This window comes from Dipodomys spectabilis, unplaced genomic scaffold (assembly GCF_019054845.1).
Source record: "Dipodomys spectabilis isolate Male_0828 unplaced genomic scaffold, ASM1905484v1 ptg000054l, whole genome shotgun sequence".
Taxonomy (NCBI): domain Eukaryota; kingdom Metazoa; phylum Chordata; class Mammalia; order Rodentia; family Heteromyidae; genus Dipodomys; species Dipodomys spectabilis.
In genome coordinates, this window is record NW_024870731.1 from 7965538 (window position 1) to 7988181 (window position 22644).

Genomic DNA, 22644 nt, shown 5'->3' on the forward strand with positions numbered 1-22644 from the left:
CAAGCCAGTATTTAGCTAGTCAATTATGCATGATTATGCCAGAATATAGTTTAACAGTGCTTAGTCCAGTGAGTAGATTTTTGCTGACCTTCTGTTCTCTGATGAGTTTCTTCCATCTTGTCAGCAATAAGGTGACTTTTCAAATTCAACATACATGTCTTCACACAGGGTCGGGGATCATGTATGACAGGCTATTACAGTTGAAAAAGTTTGTGATCATTTGTATGAGAGATTATAGTACAGAAGAATAAATACAATAATTCAAATCCCTATTTTGATAACTGTGCATTAGGGAAGTTGGCAGTAAAATACATCTGCTTCTAAAGAAGAATTTTGAGTCATTCTAGTATTACATTAGTGTACACCATATCACCGCCCTGTCAAAATATGCCAACCTGTTAGCACTGAGAAATGGTGTGTAAACAGAAGGATGGAATAATCCCTTTCTGTTGGCTTAATCTATGTGTTAATGAGGTTGTATAATGTGGCTCTGTGTCCCTCAAAGAAGCATTATGCAGCACACAACTTTTGCAGGAGGGAAGATGTGCATTTTAGGATGAAAAAAAAATAATGAACTCTGAGTGAAATGGAGACAAAATAAATTTTGCTTTTTTCCATAATTCCTGTCAGCTGGTGCCAGAGCATTATAATGTTCCCTGTTTTAAGCAATCTACAGACTATGAGAGAGCATAAAGTTTCACCTCCAAAAATAAAGTCTAATTCAGGAAGGCAAAATTAGACTCTAGTGTCCCTGTAACAGATAGATATCATGTCCACAGCATAATAGGAATGCAGTCAGGAAAGCCTTACTGTGATCGAGAGAACTCTGCTCTATGCAGGTGAAGACATACTATATATCCAGTCACGTGTTTGCAAGCCAGAAAATGGGTTTTCTTTCTATTTGATTTACATGCGGGAAATAATATGCTTTGTCTTTTCATGATACTTTTCCATAACGATTTAAGATTAATGGCAGTGTTTTGAGAATTTACATAAGTGATCTTTTTTTCCTGATAGGGTTGTGAAACAATCCCTGAAAATGGGTACATTCAAAAGGAAACAGAAAGATGGAGAAAAAGAAGAAAGGAGAAAGTAAGATGCAAGTTTACTAGTAATATAAAGAAATGGAAGCCAGGCGCCAGTGGCTCACGCCTGTAATCCTATATACTCAGGAGGCTGAGATCTGAGGATTGTGGTTCATAGCCTGTCCAGGCAGGAAAGTCTGTGAGAATCTTATTTCCAGTTAACTACTAGCAAACTGAAAGTTCAAGAGGTAGAGTGCTAGCCTTGAGTTGAAGAACTGAGGGACAGCACTCAGGCCCAGAGTTCAAACCCATGACCGACAAAAAAAAAAAAAAAAGAAAAGAAAGGAAGAAAGGGAAGAAATAAATGACTATATTATTAATACACTGAAAATTGAAAAATATACACTGAAGACAATTCTACTATTAAAAATAATGATGAGGGGCTGGGAAAGTGGCTCAGTGGTAGAGCGCTTGCCTTGCATGCATGAGGCCCTGGGTTCGATTCCTCAGCACCACATAAGCAAAAAGAAAAAAAAGCCAGAAATGGTGCTGTAGCTCAAGTGGTAGAGTGCTAGCCTTGAGTTGAAGAGCTGAGGGACAGCGCCCAGGCCAAGAGTTCAGGCCCCATGACCGGACCCAAAAAAAAAATGATGAGAGGAATTGGCAGACAAATACAATCATAATAATACTTGTATATATGTTAAAAATGGAAATAGGTAACTGGAGGCAATGGATAAGTTTGGGAGAGATGGGGAGAAATTTAGAAGAGGTAACATGGATCAAGACACATTGTATTCATAAACTAACACATTAAATTGAAATCCCTTTGTATAGCTACTTTAAAACAGGCACAGGTGGCTCATGTCTGTAATCCTAGCTATTCAGGAGGCTGAGATCTGAGGGCTGCAGTTCAGAAACCAACTCAGGCAGGAAATTTTGAGACTCATCTCCAATTAACCACCAAAAGAAGGGGAAGTGGAGCTGTGGCTCAACTAGTGGAGTAATAGCCTTGAGCACAAAAGGTCAGGGACAGCACCCAGGGTTTGAGCTCAAGCCCCGAGACTGGTAACAACAACAACAACAATAACCATAACAATGAAGTAAATAAATAAGAAGTGAGTGTGAGTCCATGGAATACGGATACCTAGGGAGAACATTGTTAAAATTCCACTCCTGGCAGTCTTCTTTCTGCTATGTTGAGTGCTGTAGCTTTGCATAGGTATAAGCCAAAGAACCTTCTGAATTTTTGTTGTTCAGTGGTACTGCTTTGAACCCAAAGTCTCACACTTAATAATAAGTTGGCACTCTATCATTTGAATCACACCCTCAACACAAATTTGCATTGGCTATTTTTGAGATAGATATTATTTTCTGCATGGGCACACATCTGTATTGCTTTCTGCTATCGTTAGTATAACAGACATTAGCCACTATGCCAGAGTCCTTTCATTGAGATGGGGTTTCACAGACTTTTCTGCCCCAGCTGGCCTATAAGTGAGAACCTCTCATTCTCACCCTCCCACATGGCCTAGGTTGACAAGCACATATCACTTTGCCCAGTTAGGGGTTTGAAGAGGTCTGGCAAATGTTTCTGCCTGAACTGGCCTCAAACCAAGATCCTACAATTTCAGTCTCACAAGTAGCTATTACAGGTTCAGGTTTGAATCACCAGTGAGTGCCTAACTCAAAGAATTTTTATCTTGCATGAGATGCCATGGTCCAAAAGCAAACAGAAGCACTACAGAAAAAATAAATTTCCAAAATTATGCAAAGCAAAGGGAAAACGCATATATAACATTTCAACAAAGAACATAATGCATTAGAAGTCACCATATGCTAATAAACATTAATAGTATTATATAAGCCAATATTGTATCACATTTAGCTTATCATTTGCAGCTGCACTGTCCAATGTGATGGTCATGAATCACTGTTTAAATTTAAATTACAATTAAACATACTTTATACTGTTATTGTAAAGGTGATGTACAGAGGGTTTACACTTACATAAGTCAGGTAATAAGTACATTTCTTTTGAATAGTTTCACCTCTTCCTAAGTTTTCTCCCAGTTTTTCCTGCCCTTCCACTGCCCCCTTCACAAGCTGTATAGTTCATTTTCATCATAGTGTCTAGGGAGTATCACTACTGCATTTGTTCACCCTTTATTTGTTCACCTTTTCTGTGCTGCCCCTTACCCTCCCAAGATCAATAAACTTACACACAAGACAAAAGGTATAGAAACCAAAACAGCAACAAAGGAGACAACAGATAAACAAGAAGAAATCAAAATAACAAAAAACCCTCTTGTTTCCATTTCTTGGAGTTAATTTCAATAAGCATCATTTTATATGATGGCATGCATATAGTTATTAAGCCCCTCTGATCCTTACCTAAAAATATCCTTCTTTGGTCTCACTGTGTGAATGTTTAGAGTCCTGTATAATTTATCCTGTCCAAGTGTAATTTTTTGTCTTTTACAATCCAGTGTGTTTACGTGTAGATTTATAGGCACAGTGTAGTAACAACAAATGAGGGGAAACCAAGCAACCTGTTACTTTGGGTCTGGCTTACTTCACAATATAATTTTTTTCTAACGCATTCTATTTCCTTACAAATGGTGCAATGTCATTCGTTCTGATGGAAGCAAAGGATTCCACATTTTCTTTATTCACTGAGATGTATCTTGGTTGATTCCATATCTTTGATATGGTAAACAATGCTGCAATGAACATGATTTGCTGGTATCTAAACATAATTTAAAGTTCGGTTTGTGAACTGATCTAGCCACATTTTAAGTATTCAGAAATCACATGTAAGTGAATGTATTAGTAAGAATAAATCTAGAATATCATTGTTATTTCAGAAATATCTATTGAGCGCCTTTGCCCTACGTTTTAAGTCTTTTAATTTTGGACTAAAACATTAACTTTCGACACTAGGTGAAAGACTAAAAGGCATTAAAATAAGCCAATAAACTTTCAAATAATTTAAATGTGGACATCAAATTGGGTGTAACTCAAGTGGAATTTTTGTAAACACTTTAGGGCTAGAAATTACTTAAGTAGAGTCAATACACATTACTCTTAGATGTGATCCAAATGGAATCTTAAAGTCTTGGCACAGTAGGTCATGTTTATAAGTAGCTCCAGCTACTCAGGAAGTCAGACTCCCTTCTCAACAAATAAACCAGGCATAGTGGCATACACCTTTATTCCAGCTATGGTAGAAAGTGTAAATCAAAAAACTGAAAAACATAAAGACAAAAAGAACTTACCAAAGCAAAAAGAAATGGCAATTTGGCTCAAGTAGTAAAAGCAAAGAGATGAAACATTTTGAGAGATATAGAAAGCTTTTATGATTATTGTGATGCTCACATGCAATGCGCAAGAAAGGCTATGTGGAAATACAGATTGCGAAAACAGCAGTTGCCTAGCTCATGGATTAATTCTCAACATGGGCAGACAAAACAATCACCTGAAGGTCTAGTAAGACTCAACACTCACCCCTAGAGGCTGCCAATTCACTGATGCTAGTGTCTTCTAGATGCCCCAAAGTCATCTGCTGAGAGGTGGGGCCTGATGGGAGAAACTAAAGTCACGAGGGCTCACTTTCCTGAATGGCCAATGGCTGCACTGGGCTCCCCGTTCTGCTCTTCCGACACTCAGGACTGTACCATTTAAGGATACATCCGGGGTCCAGACCCAGTACTCTATAACACCTTGATCTTGGCCTTCCCAACATCTAAGTCTATGAGAAATAAATTTCTGTTCTTTTTAACATATTCAATCTCAGATGCTCTGTGATAGCAGTGCCAACAGATGAAGACAATTGATTCACAGTCTGGTCTTTGGGATCTTTAGAGGCTCCCAACTGATCCTAACAGGCAGCAAAGTTTGAGCAATGTTGATGTGGAATCCCTGCCCCTTACCTTAAGTCTAAGGATATAAGGACCTGGAAGTCATATTTTATTCAATATCTACATGATTCTAATGATTGATTTAAAGGACATGATGATAAAGGCACAGTGGTAAATTCTGCATTTGTTATAATGGGGAGAGGGGCGGGCACAAAGCAAAACAGAACATATAACTTCTGCTTTTGCCAAAGAAAAATAAGGAAGTCGATCTAAGAATGGTACTGGCAATATGGGTTTCCTGGTGGGCAGAGTTTATATAGCCCTTTTGGCTCCTGGGCCAGAGGAGACGTCTCTGCTAAGGTTGCGGCCTGCAGTAAACAACATCTGCATGGGGTCGCAGTTCAGTGGCAGGCAGTGCCTGCTAGTGTTGCAGCTTCCCTGCTGGCTGCTGCTGTGGCTGGCTGTCCATGCATATCTTCCAAGGTCTCTATCTCCCTTGCTGGCAGAATCTAAAGGTTTTATACCCTGGGCTATGCTCTGATTGGTTGCCTCTAAAATAATTACTCAAGTTTATTGGTTGGGTTTCACAATACTGATTGGTTGTCAATTCCTTATCTGATTCCTTCTGCAAACCTTCTCCTCCAAGGTCATGGGAAGGTTCTCAAAGATAGAAGGGCTCAGGGAGGGGCAAAGGGACAAGGTATTTTAAGATAATACCTCTTTTGCATTTGGTTTTGGCTTGCTCTAGGCCAAGATACTGTCCAAAGGCCCTGGGTCTTAACTAATCTACCCTTTCACCAGGACTAGGTAAACCAGAAGCACCACCTAGAATTGTTATAAGGGAGACATAGCATACATCTAATTCACCATGTGAGAAACTCAGAACCTTGAACCCAGCAGTTTGTAGTTTAAGGAGTCTTGCTCCAGTTAAATTTGAGACAAACTCAAGATTCAAGACCATGGCTGGAGATACACAGTGATGCTCCCGTAAATTTAAACATTGCTTTTCTTTTAATATCATAGCAGTAAAATGTAAATAAAATAGTGTTGCTCCATTTTCCTATTTTAAAAATTACCAGTGTGAATACTTATCACTGCTCTAGTGTTATGAACACATCCACTTGAAAGTCTACTACAATATTCTATTTGCAATTTTAAGTGATGACATGGCCTGCTTTCACTTCCTCGGCTACAGTTTAACAACTTGAACATCAAAGATGGAGTCTAGTGAGTATCCTTTGCCCTGTTAGTGCATCTGCCTGCTGAAAAAAAGAATAGATTCTTTATAAGCTGAGAATTAAATATTTCTATTTGCAATTAATTTCCAGGTTGTCTTGCTGTAGTAGAGAGAAATTTGGAATGAAGGAAGTGGTCCATTATTTGATGCTTGGATTTCAGGTATCATGCAAAATAATTTTAGAGAAGTAAAATTTGTTCTTTAAATGAAAGCTTAAAATCTTTCGTCTTATTACAGTTTACCTAGCAGGGTTTCTCTCTTTCCACCAACGCAAAGCAAGTTCTCAGGGAAGACATGCGGAATCATTTTTAAATTTCATTCTGTTATATTGAGGAATGCACATTACCAGTGTTGTTGAAGACCTGCAAGTTTGCTTTAATAAATTGACAACAATGCTGGTGATATTCATACTGTAACCCTCCCCTGAGCCCATGAAGTAACATACTCCTGTGAGTGACCAACCAGGCTCATTCCTAAGAACCTAGCTACTCAGAGGCTGAGATCTAGAGACCAACATTTGAAGCCAGATCAGGCAGGAAACTCTGCGAGATGTATCTCCTTAATCACCAAACAAAACAAAAAAAGTGGTAGTGTGACTCAACTGTATTAGCGTTGGCAAAAGAGCTCAAGAACAGCCACAAGACCCTGAGTTCAAGTCTCAGGATAAGCATGCACACACACACACACACACACACACACACACACACACACACATATAAGTGATCATGTTAAGTTCTTTAAGAAGGACATTTTCCATCCATAGATGATGCAAAACAAAGAGTTCAGTCAGACTGATGTCTGATAAATCGTAACTTCTAAACTGAAGTGGCGTGGCATGGGTTTTTTGAGATTCCACTATGTATTGATTGCAACTATTTGTAAATTTGTAGAGAAGATACATGATATTTCTGAAAGATCCTGGAAGCCCATATGTGTGTGTATGTGTGTGTGTGTGTGTGTGTGTGTGTGTGTGTACATATAAAATGCTCTACTTGCTTGGATAGCCTAACCTCACAATTAAGGACTTGGAAAAGCAGCAACTCTATACACTTAATAAAAATAAATAGAGCAAGTCCTCTTGACCCTTTGGTCATTAGCACGACAAACTCTGAAGGCTTCATTTCACCTGCCACTTGTATTTACATAACCTGCTGTTCTGAGTTATTGGCATAATAAAGAATGATATTTTATTAGGACATTTTCAATCTTGAACATTAAGCCTATCAGGAAGAAGATACAACAAATTGAGTCAAACAAAGTGATGGGAATAAAAGGATAAATGAAATCAATAGGTTTATAGTTTCAAGCATACTCACAGCCAAAAGGAAAATTTTAGGGATATAGCAATAATAACATCAGTGAATGATAAAAGACATGGCTGCAAACATCATGGTGAATCTCATTAATTTGTACAATTATCAATGTTAATAATTATCAAACTATATAGTTCTGTTGAAAATTACTCACAATTTCTTATTTTACTTGTATTATAAAATAAGCAATCAGCATGTGCCAAATATTATAAGTGATATATACATCATGTAAATATATGTATATACATTAGCCTGCTTAATCCTTAAAAGCATGCATCTTATCCAGAATTTAAAAATAGAGAAACTGAGGCTCATAACATGTAAACAACTTTCTAGTCACGCAGATAGAACGAGAAAAGGAAGGACAAGAGAGTTAAGGCATAGCTGTGGATAATCACTTGGATCAGTCATCCTAGCTACAAAGGAGGTTGAGATTGGGAAGATTCTGAGGCTGATTCCTTGTTGAATACCGTACTTCTATGAATCAATAGCTTCTCCTTAGTTTGTCTTAGTTCACATTATTACAGTTCTCCAACTCTTGAGCTAAATATGATTTGGTAAATACCGGCTTGTTTAGGGAAATACAGGTTTAAATATAATTTGACGAAAATTCCATGTGCTAACTACTCATACTAGTTTTGTTATAAAAATTGGAGAATGAAGGGTCTGGTAAGGTGGCTAAGTGGTAGAGTGCTTGCCTTGCGTGCATGAGGCCAAGGGTTCGATTCCTCAGTACCACATGCGCAGAAAAAGCCAGAAGTGGCACTATGCCTCAAGTGGTAGAGAGCTAACCTTGAACTGAAGAGCTGAGGGACAGCGCCCAGCCCCAGAGTTCAGGCCCCATGTCCAGCCAAAAAAAAAAAAAAAGTGAAGAATGAAGACAAATAATATGAGCTTTTTGACATTTATTCATCTTTCCGTGCACTCAACAAATAAAATCTGTAATAAGCAAGAAAAGAGAAATGCGTTATAAATATCATCAAGTGTTGACATTTACTTTTCAAAAGAATGTCAACAATTTTGGATATCTAGCTTCAAACAATTGAATTGACTGAGTCATATGATAAAATCCAGAAAAAAAAGACATTGAACTATGAGTATACCCCTTTATTTGTTAATGAAGTTTCTAATCCAATATCAATGAGTTATTTTACTTTTATAAGAACTCTAATATGCTTTCCTGTTAAGATTTTATACTACTGGGCTCTGGGATTTTGAAGACAGTGGACTCAATATTTATATGTGTATTTTCAAATATCTATACCCCTGTACAGACATACTATTTACATATATTTTCACATATTTGTACATGAGGTGAAATAAAAGTCAAGAAAGGAAGGAAAAGTCAGATTTTTAGAATGAACTGAGTGGAGTGCGGTGGAGAATAGCGTTAGTCTGCCTTTATTAGACTCAGGAAATCCCAGAATCAACAGAGACCAGTTGTAATTAAACTAATAGTTCAGTTTAACTAGGAGTCAGGTGTGTCTGAGGCTGTTTGGTATCTTGGCACAGCAATCTCAAATCTGTAGTGGCAGATGTAGGGCTAGGCAAACAGGAACAAGGTCTTCCAAGAGGGAACTTGGGCAAGGCAGCTGTTTGTAAGAATATCTTTTCCGGGAGGTCAAGATGATGGCCTCCAAGGCCTGTTGATTCCTTCTAATTTAATTACTCATCTTTAGCTTGAGTCACTTTGCTGAAATCCCATCCTCACAGCGAGATAAAGCTATGAAAAAAATTTCTTGCTCAAATGTACTTCTTAATTAGATGATCTAAGCATCTCACATTCCATGCTGACTCATATCAGTGGGTTATTTTGTTTTGTTTTGTTTTTGGTTGCTGCTTGTTTGTTTTCTTGCTTTCAAAATGAAAGGTTGTCCACAGTGTATAATTTTCAGGCTCCTACCTAACCTGAACTTCATAAAAGGTAGGGATGCCCTGCCCTTAGTACTTGGATTTTATTAATGATGCTTTCTGCTAGAATGATTTCCATTTGTGTACTTATTTATCTCTTTGTTTACTTATGATCTGTTCTGTTTACTTATCGAATTATTTTATTTGCTTTATAACTAGTTTCCAAGGAGTAGTTACAAGGAGTTTCAATCCAACATGTCAGTTTACAAGTACTATGCATCTTGATCAGTGTCATACCTGTTATCATTCTTACCCACCTTTCCCAGTTGCACCCTAACCCTCAATTTTACTATATATATTTACATATATTACCCTACCAATCTTCTACTCGCCTCCCCCTGACCTCATTCCCTATAATACCATCTGAAATGCTAGCTTCCTTGTATTCATTTTGTTAGACTGTTACTTGTTCACATGAGTTACACCATTGGGATACTTCCGAGCAAATACTGTACTTTAGTTAACACATCTGTGTATATACACATTTGACCCTGCATATAGTTGCCTATATATTGATAAATTAGGCCTGCCTGTGAGTTAAAGGTTTTTACATTTTTAACTCTTAGGCTCTCTCAATTTTTAAAAGACTGGTTACCAATATAGAAGAGAGTTAATGTTTCTTAATATTAAGTTTGGTGCTGAGTTACTTTCACCATATTTACTTTCTTTTCTATACATTTGAAGTAAATGAAAAATACAGAGTGTACTTATAATCCTGTAAAGAAATAATTAACTCATATGACTTCATGGACTAACTATAGAGTTAGAAATTTAATTGTAACATGCTGTCTCCAAGAAATTACATGGTTTTCCTGAAGTGTAACTTGTTTTTTATCATACAGCTGCTAGAACTTCTCTTCATATCTCACTGGTCATTACTACCTGTGCCTACATACCTAAGAAATGCTACACATTTATTGATGTAGGACCAGTGACCTCCTCTCACTGTGGGGAGGAATAGGATCACCTTGATCCATTTTGAGATTGTGTCTCTGAATCCTAATTCACAGCTCATAGAATGGAAGAAAGAATGGTATCTAAAGAGTCAATGAGATTTATTTCACTTAACATCATCTTATATGGTCATATGTTCATAGTTTTTTACCTTTTCTTCTTGTCCTAGACTTATACTAGATATTGTAAATAAGGGAAACCATGGGACCTATGTTTCTTTGGGCCTGGCTTACTTCACTTAATATAATTTTTTCCAAGAACCCCAAGATAGGGACACAACTTGTTTTTACTTGCTTGCTTGTTTTTAATGTATTTAAACTGTACTGTGTGATATTTTTGTTTCTTTTGTATGTTTTTTCCTTGTTTTTTCCCCCTGTTTTCACTGTATTTGATTCCGGCACCCTGCATCTTGTATATACATTTTTCTAATTTGGGGAGGTGAAGGGAAATAACAAAATGCTGAAATAAGGATATAAGTTGACCCATTGTAACAATGAGATGTACAAGAAACTATGTTGAAAACGAATTTTACAACTTGGTTGGGGGAAGGGGGGAGGGAAGGGATGGTAGGGGGAAAACAAAGGAGGAGGTAACAATGCTGGATAGGAAATGTACTCATTACCTTACTCATATAACTGTAACCCCTCTGTACACTATTTTTACAATTACAAAACATTAAAAAAGTCAATGAGAATATTCACTGCATATTCCTGGTCTACTGAAGGGACCTATATGTATGACTACGGATAGAATTTTTCAAGTATATGCATCTGGACTTCCCAGCCAGCTAAAGTTTCCCAAGCAATTCTGCTTGATCACTGATTTCATTGTCAACTGCTTCAAATAATGATTTATTGGCCATGTTCTCCCTAGACATATTTTTAACTAATTGGATGTATCTAAATTTCCACAAGAGAAAGAGTGCTAGTTTTCAAGGTCCTATAAAAAGTCACCCAAGTTCAGAACATTTAGAGATAGGAGGAAAGGCAGTTAGATAAATATAGGCTCATGAGCAGCAAGAGATGCCTGAAGAGAAAATTTTCCCTGACATATGAACACAGCAAAATCACTCTTAATTTTCCAGTTTATGATGACAGACTGCACCACTACAGTTGAAACACCTGTACTACGGCAGGAAAAAAAAAGAGCTTATTTTGAAAGCAACCTGCTTCTTTGGTTACTCCCAAAACAATAGCTAAGAACAGGAGGCTGTGCTATTAGTGATCAACCTTATTGGTCATTGGCTTGGCTGGATGAACTAATGTATTTTATTTTGACCTTGAACTGATTGGGTTTAAACTTTCCCTTGCCTGCTCCATGCCGGATATTTTAAGCATTGCAAGGTTTCTGGAGGTACCTTAATCAAAGCTTTGACATAAATCAGCCATAAAAATAAGCCCTGGAAGATAAGTCTGTGACTAAAAGAAATCAGGACAAGAACAGACAGCAAATCTAAGTGGCTGCCCTTTTTTGTTTGATTTAATGAGAATCTGCATAAAGACTCTGGATGGGGTTTGCTGCTGACAGACGTTTGAGTTCCTCTCACCTGGCTGTCCCTGGAATTGCAGGAGTATTGCCTTGGGTACCTCAGGCTGAAATTAATGTGTTTTTTTTAAACTTGAATTTATATATATATATATATATATATATATATATATATATATATATATGTTTATATATGTAGTCTTGGCTTTGAAAACCATTAATGAGATTTTATTGAATCTGATGATGGAAATGTTAAACTCAATACAGTCAGGAAGCTTTGTTTGTTCTCAGTTCCCAGGAGCATTGCCATATTGGTGATGTAGATGACTCCCTTTAAAATTGATACCGATGTGGTAACATCTGTCTTTACCCAACTTATGAAAAAGGTCAGGAGATTTTAACTGGAAAAAAATTCAACTTAGAAAAAGTAGGTTATATTTTTGTACTTCTAGATATTTCACTTGTTTAGCAAAAGAATATGCTAATCTGTAAATGTATAGGTTATGTGAAGGTTGACTAACTATAGCTTGGAGACCCAAAGCCTTTAACCACATGTCTTTGCCAATAAAAGTTCAATTGGACTACAATACCACATATGGTTGTTTTTGGGACGTGATGGCAGAATGGAGCATTTATGACAAAGATTATATCACGCAGAACGTAAAGCATTAGTATCTGACACTTCCAGAAAAATTGTATCAAGCCTTCAGTACAAATCTCTTTCACAAGAACGTATTCCTGGTGGTGTTTACATACTATTTCAACATTCATTTAGTCTCCTAATTTTTAACTCAAAAAAAGAGTCATCTAATTTAGTTGAAAGTTTCTGCCTTGCAAAATGTGTATTCCCGGCTGCACCATTGCTTTCCTCTTTTTTTTTTTTAAGTTTTGGTACTTTTCAAGTCAAACTCTGTCTGAAATTATTTCCCCATTTCAGCAGGATGCAGAGCGTGACATCCTTGGTGTCCCAGGGAAGTGCCACATAAATAATGCATGAATCTTCAGGAAAGATCTGAGCCTTTGAATACACAATTACACTTTGGGTGGAAAATGGAAAGTGCCACGTATGGAAGCAACTTGAAGTTTCCCAAAATATTTGTTTGCAGTTCTAATTTCAATAATTAACATACAGATTAAAACATTTTCTTTCTTATCGTTTCATTCCAACAGGGAGGTCAGCACCTCACAGCTATGGCAGAAAAGAAAGAAAAAAAAAAGAAAGAAAAAAATAAAGACTGTCTTCTTTTCCTTCCCAAGTCAAAGCCAGCAATACTGTAGTTCCTTTCTTCAAGACAGACCATTGGTGGGAAGCCAGATCTGCAGGCTGTTGGAATTGATGGCCTGTACCTTGACATGTCAGAGGCTGCTTGCTCTCTTTTTATTTTCTGAAGGCTGAGTTCTGTGGCCTCTAAAGAGAGCTAAGGAAGAGAAGCATAAGGTTTTTTTCATTTACCTGATCATGAAAACACAGCTTCTGTGCTCACCAGTCTTTTCCTATTTCTTTCTTTCCAAACCCAACTACTTTAAGAGGGAGGATAACTCCACACACGTAATGGCAAACTCCAAATTCTGGACCTTCCATAGGCTGTGTTTTTCTCCAGTTTTTGGTGCCAGTCCTGAGTCTTGACCTTAGGGCCTAGGCTCTGTTCCTGAGATTCTTTTGCTCAAGGCTAGATCTCTACTACTTGAGCCATGGCTCCACATCTGGCTTTTTTTTTGGTAGTTTAATGGAGATAAGAGTTTCACCATCTTTCTGCTTGGGATAGCTTTGAACTGAGGCTTTTTACCCTAGTTTTCCAGAGAGAAAGTGAGCTATAGAAATCCCTGGCACCTAAGACTTAATAATTTATTTGGGGGGGGCTTCATCTGTTACCCATCTTTCCTTTCTGCTCACAGAAATAACACATTTTAGTTCCCAGCAGCAATGCTACTGAAAAGAATCCCTTCCTGTAACTTTAGATATAAAAGTGGCTTTAAATTTGCCTCTTCCCCCTGCCACTACTCTTTGTAAGGCACTGTTGCCTATGGTGTCTGTCCTTTTGGCTTTGTATCAAATCACTTCCTAGATCACTTGAACATGGAGTATACAAGCAAGGAAAACAAACCACAGGACTTTTAGAGAGCCTCCTCCTCTTGTTCATTGTCATTGTAGGAGAGTAGCACAACTAGGAATGCCACCTAGATAAATGGAGAATTACATAGAAAATTCGGGGACATGTATATCCCACCATGCATGTTACCTTTGTTTGTGCTGTTACATCAAAAGTGCCATCAGCCAGGTAGCTTATAAACAACATACCTGCATTTCTCATTGTTCTGAAGGCTCCAGAGGTTCAATATAAGATAGCCACTGAAGACCCATTCTTCATACACATGCCCCTGGCTGCCATCTCCGGGGATAAAAGGACATTTGTTTGTTTTTTAAATAAGGACACTGGTCTGATTTCATGAGGACTCAACTTACCAACCTAATCATCTCCTAAAGAGCCTGTTTAACCAATTCTATTGCACTGGGGATGAAGATACAATCTATAAATTCTGAGGGGATACAAGTATTCAGGTCGTAGTAGGTGTGAGCATTTTAACTTGACCAAAGTGTCAACAGTAGATACAACCCTTCCTTTGCAGTCAATGTTAGACATTTTGAAGCTACTTTCTTACCCGAACTCCTCTAGGAATTTCTTCGCATAAGTTAGCTTTCTATTGCTGGACGTTTATAATGAATATCTTTAAGGAGGAAAGGCTGATTTTGAATCAAGGTCAATTGACTCTGCTGCTTAGGGCCTGGGTTGAGTCGAATTGAGTGGTAGAGACAAGATGGTAACCAGGGAGGAGTCTGGGGTGAGCAAGATATGGGAGGGACTTGGAAGAAAGGTGCCAGAGTTCCAGTGACATCACTTCCTCCCATTGGCTCCGCCTCTTCCGTTTCAACACCTATCCATAGTACCACAGGCTGGAGCCAAACTTTTAGCACAGGAAGTTTTGAGAGACATTGAAGATGCAAATCTTCACGTCTCGTCTGTGTTTGATTTAGGTTTTTATGCCCCTTGACTTTTATTAGAGTTCCTGAGATAAACAGCCATTTGGATTCTATTTCTAGCTTTCCACTGAAGTAGTATTTTAGGAAGACTGCCTTGTGTTTGTTCCATGGCTGTTTATTAAATTCCTATGCTCTGCACTGGTTGCTCTCCAGCACCATCTTGCCCAGCTCTGTGCCTTGGCAAGTTGATCTTTGACATGGATTTCTGTGTTCTACCATCCTCTATCTTCCATTGGGTCTGGCCAGTGGACATTGTGAAAAGGAGGTCAGAGAGGCCTGGATTTCAAGGATACTACTATTGTGCTTTTGGCAGTGGCTGGGCCCTGATCTTTCTCTCCCTCCAGGCAGCCTCCTCCAAGGTGTAGGCCAGCCCTGAACTCCGTCCCTTCCTCTGAGGACCTCATTCATTTCTTTATTTTTTTTTCACTAGGTGTTCCCTAGAGGGAAAAAAAATTCCTCTAGAAACTGATCAACACAATTTATATTCTAGGCATGGTTCTCGGTATGGGAATAAACTGTAAACAAACTTTCATAAGATGTGTAAACGCGATTGGAAAACAAAACAAGAAACACAGGGAGCTGACTGAAGTTAAATAAGAAGGTGGTGCCATGAAATGGGATGCTTAATTCATGCTACGCAGATAGCATTGGAATGGCCTCAAATTGGAATGGCCTCTCCTGAGTGTATTCTCTCTCTCTCTCTCTCTCTCTCTCTCTCTCTCTCTCTCTCTCTCTCTCTCTCTCTCTCCTCCCTCTCCCTCTCCCTCTCTCTATCCCTCCTTCTCTCTCTCCCTCCGTCTTTCTCCCTAGGAAATTTTTAAATAGTTCTTGGATTACTTTGTAAGTTTCTTTAGTCATGTTTTAAGGACATTATCTTGCATTTGTCCAATAGTTCCATTTTGAGCATCTGTGAGCTTATTTTCATCTGTTTCTCAGATGTCTAGGGCAAGAGGAAAACCAGAACAACTAGTTAGAATGCCCTTCAGCAATCCAGGCAGAACAAGAGAGTGGCTTGAATTGGGTGGCAGTGTTGGAAGTCAGGTGAGTGATCAGATTTTGAATCTCTTGTGAATGTAAAGTCAATAAAAATCCTGAAGATCTGTAAGTAGAGAAAAATGGGTAGAGAGTATCAAATTCAAATATTTCTGGACTGAGTAGAAGAAAAAAATCAAGCTATAATCACAGCAATTTTATTATCACTATCATTATTAATCATTATCAACACCATCATCATCATCATCATCATTATTCTAGATGTTTGTTCTGAAGGCATCTCCATTTAAATATGGACAATAATTCAGAAGTAACACATATAATGAGCAATTTCTGATCTCTCCAAAAGTCGTTTCACCCACGGGGAAGTGCAATGGCTGGGACAGTGCTCCATGTCTGTCAGACCTAGTGACACTCAGAAGCAAAATAGGAAGGTCACAGGCATAAAGTAAGAACTTAGTGTGAAAATAACCAAAGCTAAGGCTAAAGGTGAGGCATAAGTGGTAGAGCATTTGCCTTGAAAGAATGAAGACCTGCCAAATACATATTATAGAACTGGCTTGAAAACATCTGGCAGAATGCTTAAAACTCCTTGTTTCTGCTTAGCTTTCTTCATGGTCTTCAGGTACAGGAGAAGCTACATATACCAAACAGTCTTTGTTGTTTTGACCTTGGCACATGGAGAGGGAGATGGTCAAGTAAACCTCTTAAAAATAAAAAATGATCATTGTGAGTTTCAGCCAATAGTGCTTCCCTGTCATAGAGTAAGCAGTTAACGGTTGCTGAATGAACTTCCAAATCAGACTTGGAAAGAAATTTCAGTTTGGGGTTATTTTATTTTCCTAAGTTAAGCATATCACTGTTATCACTTCCATGTTAATTAATTCAGTCAGTTATTAGTTCATCTAATTAATAGGTCAGTTAGTTAATCAGTCAACAAATATTTCTTCACATCTGATTATGTGCTAGAAATCATGCTATGTCCTGGGAATAGAAATGGAGAATCTTCAATCATGAGTAAATATTTTCTTGATAAATAATCATACAACAATATATTTCATCAAAAAGGATGCTAGTATAGGTAGAGCCAAAGCTTAGAAAGGCAAGAATATGTTTGCAAATGTAAGGCTCAGCACACAAAAAATACAAAAACAGAAATTCTGCTTTGTGGGAACTTACTAAGAATGTTAAATATAGACCTCCACTATGACCTAGCTGTACTACTCCTAGGCATCTACCCTGCGTAACAGGAACCAGCATACAAGGACACATGTACCTCCATGTTCATTGCAGCACTGTTCACAATAGCCAAGATATGGAAACAACCCAGATGCCCTACTACAGATGAATGGATTCAAAAATTGTGGTACCTGTATACAATGGAAGATTATGCAGCCATTAGAAAGAACAAAATAATGGCATTCGCAGGGAAATGGATGGAACTAGAGCAAATCATTTTGGGCAAGGTGAGCCAAGAGCAGAGAGACAAACAGCACATGGTCTCCCTGATATGTGGATGTTAAATCCAAAATAGGAGGAGATATGACAAAGTAAACAGGACTCAAGAAACAAAGGACCTCCACTCAATTTGTCGTATCATTTCTAAATGACTCCATGCTCTTGACCACACATATGGAATATATATATAAATATAAATGTGTATATTTATATATATATATGCACATCTGTGGGAAGCTAGTAGGAGGGCACAGAATCAGAGGGAAACAGAGGAAAATATACAACAGAGGGGCCCATCAGCTATACTGGACATTGATGAAAATGAACTAAGCAACTCAAGGGCAGCGATGGGAGGGAGAGAATGAGAGGGAGAGAGGGAACAGCTTACATTAAGCAAAAGGAAAGAAATGTACATATCACTCTATGTGGAAGAGATAGTTGTCTTGTCAAAGCTCATAGAATTCGCAAACATGATAGACCATGATAATGACAATTTGCCTTGTGGAGGTTAAAGTGTGCTTATGACTTTAAGTAAGTATTACTATTCCACAATACTGGGAAATTTGTGCAATTTATGTAATCACATAATCTCAATAAAAATTATTTAAAAATATAAAGAAGAATTTCAACCTGGCTGCAGAAGAGCATTAACACAAACACAAGGCCTTTTTAAGCACAGGGAAGTCCTGTACAATTGCTCAGGAGCCAGTCCTGCACAGGAGAATTATCTGATTATTTCTACTACCTTAGGATATTTTTGGAAAGGCTTTGAGAATTCCATCTTGGCACAAAAAGCAGAATGAACACTTGGCAATTTATTTCCAGTGGTAAAAAGGCAAATATGGTAGCTGCAAAATGATGAATTAATTGATAAATGATAAATTCATGATAACTAATGAATGAAAATTAATCATATAATATTTAGAAATTAATTTCTGTTACTTTGCTTCTATGCAAAGTAACAGAGATAAATAGCACTATAATGTCTCCAGTTTACATTATTAAACTTTAAATTACCCCAAAATGTTTAAATCCTAAGTGCCCACCTGCATGACTATTTTTTAATGAATTAATTAGTCATTATTTTTTGCAGTACTAGGGCTGTCCAATTAGGACCTCATTTGGCAGATGCAGTAGTGCTCGTCCAGGCTCCCAGTCCTGTTTTTCACTGATTACTTTTAGAAAAGGATCTCACTTCCTTATGCGACACCTATCTGAGCCTCCACCTACTTATTTTGGGCTTGGTCATCTTCCCTGGGATAACATGTCTCCATGTCCAGCACTCCTGTGGAAACACACTCTCACACTGTTCTGTCAGGTGTTTGCTTGGAACCTCTATCTTCCCAATCCCAGCCTTGCGTGTAGTTTGGGATCACAAGCCTTTGCCACTCCACAGAGCTATGGATTGAGAAGGGGGAATGTCTTATGAACGTGTCTGTCCGGGCTGTCCTTAGTCATTTCCCCCATTCCCAGCCAGCCAATTAGGTGAGTTTACATTGTGAGCCACTGGCATCTGACTAGTTCATCATCAGTGACTCTCCCACTGTGCTCCATCGCTGCTGGTAACCCAATTCCTCAGACAATCATTCCAATTTCAGTTATTATGCTTGTTCTGTTACTTCCCTTGAACTTCATGTAAATGGAATGATATGTGTAGCAGTTATTGTTCTTTGGTTTTGCATGTTAAGTGAGAACCTGCACATTTATCTTATCATTTGATACTTAGAGTGATCTCATAAGGAGATTATTTTGGGGCTCTCCTTTTAACAGATGGGGAAATGAGCACTCACGGTGATGGAAGGACATTTGTCCCATGGTAAACAAATGAAATGTGCTAAAATTCTTTTCTTCCAATGCTGACTTAAAATTACCTTTATAGTTTTTCCTAGTCCCTTTTTAAAAAATTTACCCCTCTGAGATTTTTATTTGATTTTACTTTTTTTCTTTGCTTTTTTCTTTTTTTTCTCTCAACTGCCTAATTGGATATTTATAATGCAGCAAAATAACTCTAGAATTCATAAGAACAGGACTACAACCATCACAAATTTTAACTCAAACCTACTTGAACACTATGAATATTTCACCACTAATGATGAAGACTTCTGTCACCATCACACTACAATATAAGAAGGGGAAAAAAACCAAATCGTTTAAATAGGGATACAGGTGGACCCATTGCAACAATGAGATGTACAAGTTGTTATATCCAAAACGAACTTTACAACTTTGGTGGGGGAGGGAGGAGGGTTGGGTGGGGAGGGAGGGAGGGGGGGAGGATGGGAAGGGATGGGAAGGGGAAACAATGCTTGATAAGAAATGTACTCATTATCTTGTAACCCCTCTGTACAGTATTTTCACAATAAAAAAATGAAGGCGGATTCCCTTACTGAATTTGACATTTTATTTTTTAATATACATTTTATTGTAAAGATACTGTACAAAGGGGTTATACTTACATGAGTAAGGTAATGAGTGAAATTTGGCATGTTAGAGAATATTAATTTAGAGAGAAAATGATTTAACTTTTTATTAAATCATCAATAAGAAAACACTTTTTAGAAATAAGACTTTTCCTACTCTGAGGCAGAAACTCATTTAGTAGCACAAGCTGGCATGGAACTTGAACTTCCTACCTCAATCCTCTAGTGTAGAGATAACAGGTATGTGCTATCAAGTCTGGTCAAAACAACAACAAAAAATTTCCAGACCTTTTCATAAAAATAACTAAAGGAGCCGGGTGCCAGGGGCTCACACCTGTAATCCTAGCTAGAAGAAGAAATTAAAACTGAATTAAATTGTTCCACAATATTCCTGGACTTGAGTATTTAACATAATTTCTTCATAGTCCCATTGTATTTCATGATGACTTAAGGTATTATGGGAAGCACATTTTGTTTTGAATACAAGTTTTTTCATGTCCCACTATTTTCGATAACCTAGCTATTGTTCTATACCACTTTCATTAACATTCAGCTATTTTATAGTGACCTTTGTTGAAGCACTTCTTCCATTCATAAATTATTTTCTTATCCCCTATTCTCTTCTCAGTCAATTCTTAGTAATTACAGAATCATCTTGTCCTAAATAGTAGTGTAGAAATAGTAGAACTAACTGCTCTTCTCAGGACAGTAATTACTGCCTAATCTTGTCCTATTCTGAAAAGCAACATTGCTTCAGAATCCTTCTGAGTAAAGAATCCCCTACCAATTACCCATTTAGTATCATATTCATTTCGTTTCTGACTTTGATGCTTTGAAAGTAGAAGCAATGTGAAATCAATAAAGCCACGGGTCTAGAGGTGACAATTTTCAAACGAATGCTGTCTCTGGAAGTCACTTAGGGGATCTCTTTTATGACTAAGACTTAGGATCGGTGTTGAAATATCCCGAGGGAAAGCACTGTGCGATTAATTGAACTTGTTGAAATTTCTGCCTTCTCTAAATTGTCTTTCAGTCAGAGATTCCTTAGAGATGTTACAGCTACATGTGAGACATCCCAAATGTATCCTGTAGTTTTAGGAAATAATAAACTCATATTGGAAAGGGGGCAATTTTACTTATTCAACAAGATCAAAATGGCTTCTAAAACTGATGTTTAAGGCTGGCTGGCAGTGGCTTACGCCTGTAATCCTAGCTACTCAAGAGGCTCTGAGATCTGAGGATCCCAGTTCAAGGCCAGCTGGGGCAGGAAAGTCAGGGAGACTCTTATCTCCAATTAACCACCAGAAAACCAGAAGTGGCACTATGGCTCAAGTGGTAGAACACTTACCTGGAGCTGAAAAGCTCAGGGACAGCTGCCAGGCCCAGAGTTCAAGCACACCACCACCAACAAAAAACAAAACACAACAAAAACCCTGAGGTTTAGAACCATTACTTTGGCATTCATTTATTCACACATCCATACATTCAGAAAATATGTTTAAGCAACGAATAAGCTAGTTCTAGCCATTTTAGGAGAGGGGGAAAACTACAGGATGAGTGTCTTGAGTGTCACTGTCAGGCAGTGACAGATGATAGAGAGGTAATAAAAGGAGACGCCACAGCAATATTTATTGTGAACAACGAAGAAACCTTAGCCAAGGTGAGAAATTAATAAAGAATGTTAATTTCTGGACTCTCATGGTGGAGGAGAGTAGAACAAGGCAAGAGAAGAAAGACTGTCTGGTCTCATAAAATTGAGTGTGCAGTAAATTCTAATTAGCCCTTGGGAGGGAAAAGTAAAAACAAATCTTATTTTGTAGTGACAAAAAACATCACGGTTCAGCTGGGCACTGGTGGTTCACCCCTATCTTCTCAGGAGACTGAGAGGAGGATTGAGGTTTGAGCCCAGCTCAAGCAGAAAAGCCTAAAATACTCTAGGTCCAAAATAACCAGCTGAGAGTTCCTAGACTATCATACGGCACGTGAGACCTTTCTTTATAAAATCATCTGTGAATCTACCATGCCTGAAGCAGAGGAGGCTGCAGGGCTCACTGGGTTCTTGGTCTTGGGATTACTGCCTTATGCTTCTTTCCATGCAACGTTAGACTATAACAGATTATAGTTATCCAATTTCCTAGTTATCTCTAATAACTTGCAACTTGGAATAAATCAGTCTATATTATCTACATGCTTGATACAGTGAGTACCAAATTTTTCTATTTAGCCTACATTCAAGGTTTTATAAAGGGTATATTGATCATACAAACGTCAGTGTTTCTGTAGATATATAAATTAATTTAGTCATGTTTATTGTCCTCTGAGCTTCTTACTTCCTGCAAATTTGCCCAGACACAAAACAATCTCTGTATTCAGATCTTACTCTGTTTTTCTCTCTGAAGTCTATGAGACAAAACAAATGAAATATGTCTTTTTCATTCTGGCTTACTTCACTTAACACTTCAGACAACTTCTTTTTAGCTGATGGAATTGGTAAAAAGTTACAAATTGCCATTGTTTGCAGTTGTTTAATCTTACAATAAAAGATTTCATCCTCCACTTAAATAATGTTCAAGGGAAATATAAAATAAGGGCCCAGTCTCACTACTGAGTAGATGGAGATCCATTTTTTCCAGCATCAGTGATCAGAAGGACTGTCCTTCCCCTACTGTGTTTATTCTGGACATCGTGTTCAAATCAGTTAATTATGAGTCGATTTAGAGAGATCCCAAAAGAGCTGACTATTTTGTCCCATTTGTGTTCCATTCTGCTTCTATGCTCAAACCCTTCTGTTTCAATTACTGAAAGTATGTAATAGCATTTTGAAATCATAAAACATGAGTCCATGAACACTGCTCTTTCTTAATATTAATTTAGCCAGTATTTTTAATAATAATATCCATTGGTATTTAGATATGGATTACTTAAATCTGTATATTGCTTTGGGTAATCTA